Source organism: Somniosus microcephalus, chromosome 4 (assembly GCF_052327205.1).
Source record: "Somniosus microcephalus isolate GS21.2 chromosome 4, FLI_Smic_1.0, whole genome shotgun sequence".
Lineage (NCBI taxonomy): Eukaryota > Metazoa > Chordata > Chondrichthyes > Squaliformes > Somniosidae > Somniosus > Somniosus microcephalus.
The window spans coordinates 132,648,938-132,660,847 of record NC_140990.1 but is presented as its reverse complement, the minus strand read 5'-3'; the positions used below and the strand labels follow the sequence as shown (position 1 = coordinate 132,660,847).

General features: G+C 44.2%; 1 pseudogene; it reads left to right on the top strand.

Annotated features, from left to right (window-relative positions):
- The first annotated feature begins 1,690 nt into the window (after nucleotides 1-1,690).
- The window catches only part of LOC147119786 (uncharacterized), an 81,106-nt pseudogene continuing 70,886 nt past the window's right edge, over nucleotides 1,691-11,910 (top strand).

Here is an 11,910-nt window from a genome sequence, read left to right as displayed (position 1 = left end):
AACTTCTACAGAAGGCTCATCAGAAACTTTAGCTCCATAGCGGCACCCCTCTCAGCTTTAACCAAGACAACATCCACCCATTTTCAATGGTCACCCATGCAGGAGAAAGCATTCAAAGAACCCCACTGATGCTTCACCACGGCTCCTGTTCTGGTCCTCCCCGATGCCTCTCTCCCCTTCATGGTCGAGGTGGACACCTCTGACATTAGCGTGGGGGCCGTCCTGTCCCAACATTCCGTCACAGACCAGAAACTCCACCCGTGCGCCTTCTTCTCCAGGCAGCTCTTGCCTGCTGAACGCAACTATGACATCGGGAACAGAGAACTGCTTGCGGTCAAGTTGGCATTGGAGGAATGGAGGCGTTGGCTTGAGGGGGCCAAACACCCATTCATGGTCAGGACCGACCACAAGAACCTCACCTACATCCAGGATGCCAAACGCCTCAATTCTCGTCAGGCCCGGTGGGCACTCTTCTTCACTCAGTTCAACTTCAACCTCTCTTACCGCCCCCGGTCGAAAAACCTGAAAGCTGATGCGCTCTCCCGACAATTCGACCCCCGGACATAAGCGAAACCCCGACACCCATCCTTCTGTGCTCCAGGATTTTGGCTCTGGTTCGCTGGGGCATCGACACCACCGTTCGAGAGGCACAATGGCGGGAGGCCGATCCAGGTGGTGGACCCCCGAATAGACTGTTTGTTCCCACGACAGTCCGATCCAAAGTCCTGCAGTGGGGGCATTCGTCCAGGCTGACTGGGCATCCAGGGGTCGCCCGGACGCTCGAGTTTATCTGCAGGAGATTCTGGTGGCCGTCGATCGAGAGGGATGTCCAGTCATTTGTCTTAGCTTGCAGCACCTGTGCCCAGCAGAAGAACCCCAGGACACGACCACATGGCCTCCTTCACCCACTCCCCATTCCGAACCATCCTTGGTCCCACCTTTCCCTGGGCTTTGTCACCGGTCTGCCACCGTCCCAGAGTAACGCTGCCATCCTAGTTGTTGTCGACTGGTTCTCCAAAGCCTGCCACTTCGCCCCCCTGCCCAGGCTCCCTTCCACACGAGAAACCACAGAACTCATGGTGCAGCACGTCTTCCGCATACACAGCCTCCCCCTAGACATAGTGTCAGACCGTGGTCCCCAGTTCACCTCCCGGTTCTGGAAGGCTTTCTGTCGTCTTCTGGGTGCAGCGGTTAGCCTCTCCTCGGGTTATTTTTCCCAGTCCAATGGGCAGACCGAATCAGGATCTGGAGGCGACTCTGCGTTGCCTCGCCTCCTCCAACCCCTCTACTTGGAGCAAACACCTCATTTGGGCGGAATATGTTCACAACACATTACAGAACTCCTCCATTGGGATGTCACCGTTCAAGTGTCAGTTCAGTTACTGACCTCCGTTTTTCCCCGAGCAGGAGCCTGAGGTGGGGGTACCATTGGCCGTTTGTCCAGCACTGCCGGAGGACCTGGAGAACGGCGCGTTCTGCACTGCAACTGGCAGCTCGTCGACAGAGGATCCAGGCCAACCGACGACGCAATCCTCCCCCTTTGCTCCGGCCCGGGCAGATGGTGTGGCTCTCCACCCAGGACGTTCCCCTGCAGGTCGAGTCCCGGAAACTGGCTCCTCGCTTCGTTGGTCCATTCAAGATACTCCGGAAGATAAACCCAGTTACCTCCCGTCTCCTGTTGCCTCGATCCATGAGGATCCATCCATCCTTCCATGTCTCCCATCTCAAACCTGTGCGGATCAGTCCCCTATCTCCAGCCAATAGACCACCTCCAGCCCCTCGACTAGTAGGGGGCCAGCCCACCTACACTGTCTGCCGTCTCCTTTGCTCCTGCCGGGTCCACGGGGGACACCAGTATTTGGTGGACTGGGAGGGTTACGGCCCCGAGGAGCGCTCCTGGGTTCCAGCTCGGGACATCCTGGATCCTGCGCTTATCCGGGAGTTCCACCAGCGCCAGCCAGATGCTACTGTGGGTACGTCAGGCGCCGTCCCTGGGGGGGGGGGGGGGGTACTTTCAGTGTCCCAGCTACACGTTCCTCTGCTGGCCGCCAGAGGGCGGTTTAGGATGCCCCAGTACACGGCTGCCATGTCTCTGTACCTCTGTCCTCACCTGTGTCGTATTAGAGTAATTGTCTCATCAGAGAATTCAGGCCTGTTATTTAATCTGACTTTTTCCAGCCCCAGTCACTCAGTCTTGAGTTCTCATGCCTGCAAGTCACAGGTTAGTTTATAGTCCTTCTCCTGCGCTTGGTATACTCGCTTTGTTTCTTCGAATTGTTACTTTGATCTTTTACTTGAAGTATTCTCTGTACGTCCTGTATTTCAAGAGCCTTCTAGTAAAGCATCTTTTGAGTTTTACTCCATCTCAGGTCACTGGTTGTCTGTCTGCATTTGGGTCAACCACCACACCTGTAACAACAATGGTCAATAAGGATACATGGGGACTGATATTGCAATGGTCAGCAAGAATACATGGGGACTGATAATACAATGGTCAGCAAGGATACATGGGGACTGATAATACATTGGTCTATAAGGGTACATGGGGACAGGTAATACAATGGTATGCAGGGATACATGGGGACTTTTATTGCAGTGGTCAGCAAGAATATATGGGGACTGATAATACAATGTTCAGTAAGGATTCATGGGGACTGATAATGCAATGATCAGTGAGGATACATTTGGACTGATAATACAATGGTCAGCAAGGATACATGGGGACTGATAATACATTGGTCAGTAAGAATACATGGGAGCTGATAATACAATGGTCATTATGGATACATGGGGACTGATAATACAATGGTCAGTAAGGATACATGGGTACTGATAATACAACGGTTAGTAAGAATACATGGGGACTGGTAATACAATGGTCAGCAGGGATACATGGGGACTGTTATTGCAGTGGTCAGCAAGAATATATGGGGACTGATAATACAATGTTCAGTAAGGATTCATGTGGACTGATAATACAATGATCAGTGAGGATACATGGGGACTGATATTGCAATGGTCAATAAGCATACATGGGGACTAATATTGCAATGTTCAGTAAGGATATATGGGGACTGATAATACAATGGTCAATAAGGATACAATGGGACTGATATTACAATAGTCAGCAAGGACACTTGGGGACTGATAATACAATTGTCAGTAAGGCTACATGGGGAATGAAAATGCAATGGTCAGCAAGGATACATGGGGACTGATAATACAATAGTCAATAAGGTTCCATGGGGGCTGATCATAGAATGGTCAGTAAGGATACATGGGGACTGATAATACAATGGTCAGTAAGGATATATGGGGACGGATAACACAATGGTCAGCAAGGATACATGGGGACTAATAATACAATATTCAGCAAGGCTACATGGGCACTGATATTGCAATGGTCAGCAAGTATTCATGGGGACTGAAAATACAATGGTCAGCAAGGATACATGGGGACTGTTAATACAATGGTCAGTAAGTTTACATGGCAGCTGATAACGGAATGGTCAGTATGGATACATCGCGACTGATAATGCAATGGTCTGTAAGTATATATGGGGACTGATAATACAATGGTCAGTAAGGAGACACGGACTGATAACACAATGGTCAGTAAGGATACATGGGGACTGATAATACAATGGTCAGTAATGGTACACGGGACTGATAATAAATTGGTCAGCAAGAATACATGGGGACTGATAATACAACGGTCAGCAAGGATACATGGGGACTGATACTGCAATGGTCAGGAAGGATAGATGGGGAGTGATAATACAATGGTCAGTAAGGATACATGGGGACTGATAATACAATGGTCAGTAATGGTACACGGGACTTATAATAAATTGGTCAGCAAGAATACATGGGGACTGATAATACAACGGTCAGCATGGATACATGGGGACTGATACTGCAATGGTCAGGTAGGATAGATGGGGAGTGATAATAGAAGGGTCAGTAAGGATACATTGGGACTGATAATACAACGGTCAGCAGGGATACATGGGGACTGATAATACAATGGTCAGTAAGGATGCATCTGGACTGATAATACAATGGTCAGCAAGGATACATGGGGACTGATATTACAAGGATCAGTAACGCCACATTGGGACTGATAATGCACTGGTCAGCAAGGATACATGGGGACTGTTATTGCAGTGGTCAGCAAGAATATATGGGGACTGATAATACAATGTTCAGTAAGGATTCATGTGGACTGATAATACAATGATCAGTGAGGATACATGGGGACTGATATTGCAATGGTCAATAAGCATACATGGGGACTAATATTGCAATGTTCAATAAGGATATATGGGGACTGATAATACAATGGTCAGTAAGGATACATGGGGACTGATAATACAACGGTCAGCAGGGATATATGGGGACTGATAATACAATGGTCAGTAAGAATGCATCTGGACTGATAATACAATGGTCAGCAAGGATACATGGGGACTGATATTACACGGATCAGTAACGCCACATTGGGACTGATAATGCACTGGCCAGCAAGGATACATGGGGACTGATAGTACAATGGTCAGTAAGGCTACCCGGGGACTAATACTACAATGGTCAGTAAGGATACATGGAGACTGATAATGCAATGGTCAGTAAAGATACATGGGGACATATGTTACAATGGTCAGTAAGGTTAAATGGGGACTGATAATATAATAGTCATTAAGGATACATGGGGACTGATCACACAATGGTCATTAAGGATACATGGGGACTGTTATTCCAATGGTCAGTAAAGATAAATGGGGACAGATAATGCAATGGTCTTTAAGGATGCATGGGGACTGACAACACAATGATAAGAAAGGATACTTGGTGGCTAATAATAGTGGTCTGTAAGGATAAATGGGGATTGATTAAAAAAAATCGTCAGTTAGGATACATGGGTCATGGTAGTAAAATTGTCAGTAAGTGTAAATTGGGATTGATATTAAAATGGTCAGTAAGTATACATGGGGACAGGTACTACAATGGTGAGAAAGGGCAGATTGGGACTGACTATAAAATGGTCAATAAGTATACATGGGGACAGATAATACAGTGGTCAGTAAGGATACATGCGGACTGATGATACAATGGTCAGTAAGGACACATGGGGACTGATAATAAAATGGTCATTAAAGATACATGGATGCAGATAAGGCAATGGCCAGTAAGGATGCATGGGGACTGATAATACAATGGTCAATAAGAATACATGGGGACAGATAATGCTATGGCAGTAATGACACATTTGTACAGATAATGCAATGGTCAGTAAGGACATATGGGGACTGTTACTACAATGTTCAGTAAGGATTCATGGGGACTGATAATGCAATGATCAGTGAGGATACATTTGGACTGATAATACAATGGTCAGCAAGGATACATGGGGACTGATAATACATTGGTCAGTAAGAATACATGGGAGCTGATAATACAATGGTCATTATGGATACATGGGGACTGATAATACAATGGTCAGTAAGGATACATGGGTACTGATAATACAACGGTTAGTAAGAATACATGGGGACTGGTAATACAATGGTCAGCAGGGATACATGGGGACTGTTATTGCAGTGGTCAGCAAGAATATATGGGGACTGATAATACAATGTTCAGTAAGGATTCATGTGGACTGATAATATAATGATCAGTGAGGATACAGGGGGGCTGATATTGCAATGGTCAATAAGCATACATGGGGACTAATATTGCAATGTTCAGTAAGGATATATGGGGACTGATAATACAATGGTCAATAAGGATAAAATGGGACTGATATTACAATAGTCAGCAAGGACACTTGGGGACTGATAATACAATTGTCAGTAAGGCTACATGGGGAATGAAAATGCAATGGTCAGCAAGGATACATGGGGTGTGATAATACAATGGTCAGTAAGGATACATCGCGACTGATAATACAATAGTCAATAAGGTTCCATGGGGGCTGATCATAGAATGGTCAGTAAGGATACATGGGGACGGATAACACAATGGTCAGCAAGGATAAATGGGGACTAATAATACAATATTCAGCAAGGCTACATGGGCACTGATATTGCAATGGTCAGCAAGTATTCATGGGGACTGAAAATACAATGGTCAGCAAGGATACATGGGGACTGTTAATACAATGGTCAGTAAGTTTACATGGCAGCTGATAACAGAATGGTCAGTATGGATACATCGCGACTGATAATGCAATGGTCTGTAAGTATATATGGGGACTGATAATACAATGGTCAGGAAGGATAGATGGGGAGTGATAATACAATGGTCCGTAAGGATACATGGGGACTGATAATACAATGGTCAGTAATGGTACACGGGACTGATAATAAATTGGTCAGCAAGAATACATGGGGACTGATAATACAACGGTCAGCAAGGATACATTGGGACTGATACTGCAATGGTCAGGAAGGATAGATGGGGAGTGATAATACAATGGTCAGTAAGGATACATTGGGACTGATAATACAATGGTCAGTAAGGATACACGGGGACTGTTAATACAACGGTCAGCAGGGATACATGGGGACTGATAATACAATGGTCAGTAAGGATGCATCTGGACTGATAATACAATGGTCAGCAAGGATACATGGGAACTGATATTACAACGATCAGTAACGCCACATTGGGACTGATAATGCACTGGTCAGCAAGTATACATGGGGACTGATAGTACAATGGTCAGTAAGGATACCCGGGGACTAATAATACAATGGTCAGTAAGGATACATGGAGACTGATAATGCAATGGTCAGTAAGGATACATGGGGACATATGTTACAATGGTCAGTAAGGTTAAATGGGGACTGATAATATAATGGTCATTAAGGATACATGGGGACTGATCACACAATGGTCATTAAGGATACATGGGGACTGTTATTCCAATGGTCAGTAAAGATACATGGGGACAGATAATGCAATGGTCAGTAAGGATGCATGGGGACTGACAACACAATGATAAGAAAGGATACTTGGTGGCTAATAATACAGTGGTCTGTAAGGATAAATGGGGATTGATAAAAAAAATCGTCAGTTAGGATACATGGGTCATGGTAGTAAAATTGTCAGTAAGTGAAAATTGGGATTGATATTAAAATGGTCAGTAAGTATACATGGGGACAGGTACTAGAATGGTGAGAAAGGGCAGATTGGGACTGACTATAAAATGGTCAATAAGCATACATGGGGACAGATAATACAGTGGTCAGTAAGGGTACATGTGTACAGATAATACAGTGGTCAGTAAGGATAAATGCGGACTGATGATACAATGGTCAGTAAGGACACATGGGGACTGATAATAAAATGGTCATTAAAGATACATGGATGCAGATAAGGCAATGGCCAGTAAGGATGCATGGGGACTGATAATACAATGGTCAATAAGTATACATGGGGACAGATAATACAATGGCAGTAATGACACATGGGTACAGATAATGCAATGGTCAGTAAGGACATATGGGGACTGTTACTACAAAGATCAGTAAGGATACATGGGGATTGACAATACAATGGTCAGTATGGACACATGGGGACAGTTAAGACAATGGTCAGTAAGGAAACATGCGGACTGATAATACAGCGATCAGTAAGGATACATGCGGACTGATAATGCAGTGGTCAGTAAGGATACATGGGTACAGATAATACAATGGTTAGTAAAGATACATGGGGACTGATAATACAAATTTCCTTGAGGATATGTGAGGACTGATAAAACAATGATCAGTAAAGATACATGGGGTAGATAATACAATGGTCAGTGAGGATACATTATGATTGACAATATAATGGTCAGTAAGGACACAGGGGGACTGTTAATAAAATGATCAGTAAGGATACATGGGGATTGACACTACAATGGCCAGTAAGGATATATGCTGGTTGATAATACAATGGTCAGTAAGGATACATGGTGACTGATAATACAATGGTCAGTAAGAATATATGGGGGCTGATAATACAACGGCCTGTAAGGAGACATGGGGACTGATAATACAATGGTCAGTGCGGACACAAGGCGACTGTTAATACAAAGATCAGTGAGGACACATGTGCATTAATAATAAAATGGTAAGAAAGGATAAATGGGGACAGATAATTCAATGGTCAGTAAGGATATATGGTGACTGATAATATATTGGTCAGTATGGATATATGGGGACTGATAATACAATGGTCTGTAAGGATACCTGGGGACTATTAATATAATGGTCAGTAGGATATATGGGGACTGAGAATACAATGGTCAGTAAGGATACATGGGGACTGCTACTATAATAGTCAGTATGGATACATTTGGACTGCTAATACAATGGTCACGAAGGGTAGATAGTGACTGACAATACAATGGCCAGTATGGATACACGGGGATTGATCATACAATTGTCAGTAAGGGTACAATGGGTCTGATAATACAATGGTCAGTAAAAATAGAAACATAGACGATCGGAGCAGGAGTAGGCCATTCGGCCCCTCGAGCCTGCTCTGCCATTCAATGCAATCATGGCTGATCATCCACATTCAGTACCCTGTCCCTGCTTTCTCCCCATATCCCTTGATCCCTATTGCCTTAAGAAATATATCGAAATCCTTCTTGAATATATTTAATGAATTGGCCTCTACTGCCTTCTGTGGTATCGAATTCCACAGGTTCACCAATCTCTGCGTGAAGAAATTTCTCCTCTTTTCTGTCCTAAATGGCTTACCCCTTATCCTTGGACTTTGACCCCTGGTTCTGGACGCCCCGACCATCGAGAACATCCTTCCTGCATCTAGTCTGTACGGTCCTGTCAGAATTTTATAAGTTTCAATGAAATCCCCACTCATTCTTCTAAACTCCAGTGAGCATAAGCCCAATCGACCCAGTCTCTCCTCATACGTCATTCCTTCCATCCCAGGTATCAGCCTGGTCAATCTTCGCTGAACTCCCTCCATGGCAAGAACATCCTTCCTCAGATAAGGTGACCAGAACTGCACACAATACTCAAGATGTGGTCTCACCAAGGCCCTGTACAACTGCAGCAAGACATCCTTGTTACTGTACTCAAAGACTCTCGCTACGAAGGCCAACATACAATTTGCCTTTTTAACCACCTGCTGCACCTGCATGCTTACCTTCAGCAACTGATGCACAAGGACACCCAGGTCTCGTTGCACTTCCCCTTCTCCCAATCTATTGCCATTCAGATAATAATCTGCCTTCCTCTTTTTGCCACCAGTGTGGATAAACTCGCATTTATCCACATTATATTGCATCTGCCATGCTTCTGCCCTATCACCCAATCTGTCAAAATCATCCTGGAGTTTCTCGGCATCCTCCTCACAGCACACACCCCCACCCAGCTTTGTGTCATCTGCAAACTTGGAGATATTAGGTCTAGTTCCATTGTCTAGATCATTAATATATATTGTGAATATCTGGGGTACGAGTACCAAACACTGTAGCACCCCACTAGTCACTGCCTGCCACTCAGAAAAAGACCCATTTATTCCAACTCTTTGCTTTCTGTCTGCCAACCAGTTCTCTATCCAAGTCAATGGCTCAGAATTTCGGGTCGGGGGCTTCCCGCGGGTGCAATCCCCTGGCCTGCACTTAACTTGCGCACCAGCCGTTGAGCTCTGGGCCCCCGTGGATTTCTGATCCTGTGCCTGCTCCAGCTGCCGGCACACAGTACTTGCATATCCCAGGGGCCCAGTTAGTTTGATGCATCCCCTGGGATCATGTGGGCCATGGGGAGCCAATCGGAGGAAGGAATGTTCCATTCATAATTCTGACAGGAAGACCTGTCAAAAGTTAGAAACACTACGGGCCCCATAACATCACTAAATCTTCAAATAATTTTTTTTTAAATCACATTTTTTAAATAAACTATAAATTACATGAAATAACTATTTTAAACAATAATTTAAATTTAAAAAAAAAAAATGTTATTGTCTAACGGGGCTAAAAATAAACTTACCTTTCTTTAAAGTATTTAAAAATAATAAACTTGTGGAAAAAATGTTTTAATTTTAATTAATTCACCACTAACCTTGTAAAATGTCTAACTTCTGCCGGCTTACCCTCCCGGGAAAACCTGTAATAAAAATCGAAGTTTGATGTGCACGCGCAGCCTCTCCCGCGCACGCGTTGGACCACTGAACCCCTGCTTTCAGGGGAACGGAAGTGCCGGTTTCCCGCGCATGTGCAATGCATGCAGAAAACCGGCACTTCCATTGGGCTTACGGATCAGTACCCCATGCGTACTCAGCCATGGAGACGCAAATTTCTGGGCCATTACCTTGCCCCCAATCCCATGTGCCTTAATTTTACACGCTAATCTCTAATGTGGGACCTTATCGAAAGCCTTTTGAAAGTCCAAATACACCACACCGACAGATTCTCCTTTTTCTATTTTGCCAGTTTAGTCCCCCAAAAATTCCATTAGATTAGTTAAGCACGGTTTACCTTTTGTAAATCCATGTTGACTTTGTCCGATCTTGCCACTGTTTTCCAAGTGCTCTGCTATTACATCTTTTAGAATTGACTCTAGCATTTTCCCCACTACCGATGTCAGGCTGTAATTCCCCGTTTTCTCTCTACCACCTTTTTTGAATAGTGGGGTAACATTAGCTACCCTCCAATCCATGGGTAATGTTCCAGATTCCATCGAATGTTGGAAGACTATCCACAATGCATCTACTATTGCTAGGGCCACTTCCTTAATTACCCTAGGATGTAGATGATCAGACCCTGGGGATTTATCAGCCTTCAATCCCGTCAATTTCCCTAACACAATTTCCCTACAATACTGATTTCTTTCAGTTCCTTCCTTTCATCAGACCCTATGGTCCCCGACATCTCTGGGAGTTTATTTGTGTCCTGCTTTGTGAAGACAGAACCAAAATTTGTATTTAATTGGTTTGCCATTTCTTTGTTCCCCATTATAAATTCCCCAGATTCTGACTGCAAGGGACCTACGCTTGACTTCAACAATTTTTTCTCTTCACATATCTATAAAAGCTTTTAAAGTCAGTTTTTATGTACCCTGCAAGCTTACTCTCATATTCTATTTTCCACTTCTTAATTAATACCTTTGTCCTCCTTTGTTGAATCCTAAACTGCTCCCAATCCTCAGGTATACTGCTTTTTCTGGCCAATTTATATGTCCTCTCCTTGGATCTTATGCTATCCCAATTTGCATTGTTAGCCACAGTTGAGTCACCATTTTTGTTTTATTTTTATGCCAATCTGGGATGAACAAATTCTGTAGTTCATCCATGCGGCCTTTGAAATTATTTCCATTGCCTATCCACCATCAACCCTTTCAGAGCCATTCCCCAATCAATCCTACCCAACTCGCGCCTCATACCATTGTAGTTTCCTTTATTTAAATTCAGGACCCTAGTCACTGAGTCAACTACTTCACTTTACATCTTAATGAAGAATGCTATCATATTATGATCGCTCCGACCCAAGGGGCCTCATACAACAAGATTGCTAATTAATCCTTTTTCTTTACATAATACCCAGTCTAAGATGGCCTGATCTCCAGTTTGTTCCTCGACATATTGGTCCAGCAAACCATCCCGTAAACATTCCAGGAACTCCTCCTCCACATTATTGTTACTAATTTGGTTAGCCCAATAATATCTAGATTAAAGTCACCCATGATGACTGCTGTGCCCTTATTGCACGCTTCTCTAATTTCCCTTTTAATGCCATCCCCAACCTCTGCATTACTGTTTGGAGGTCTATATACCACTCCCACTAACGTTTTCTGCCCCTTGGTATTTCTCAGTTCTACCCATACAGATTCCATATCATCAGAGCTAATATCCTTCCTTACAATTGTGTTAATCCCCTCTTTAACCAGCTAT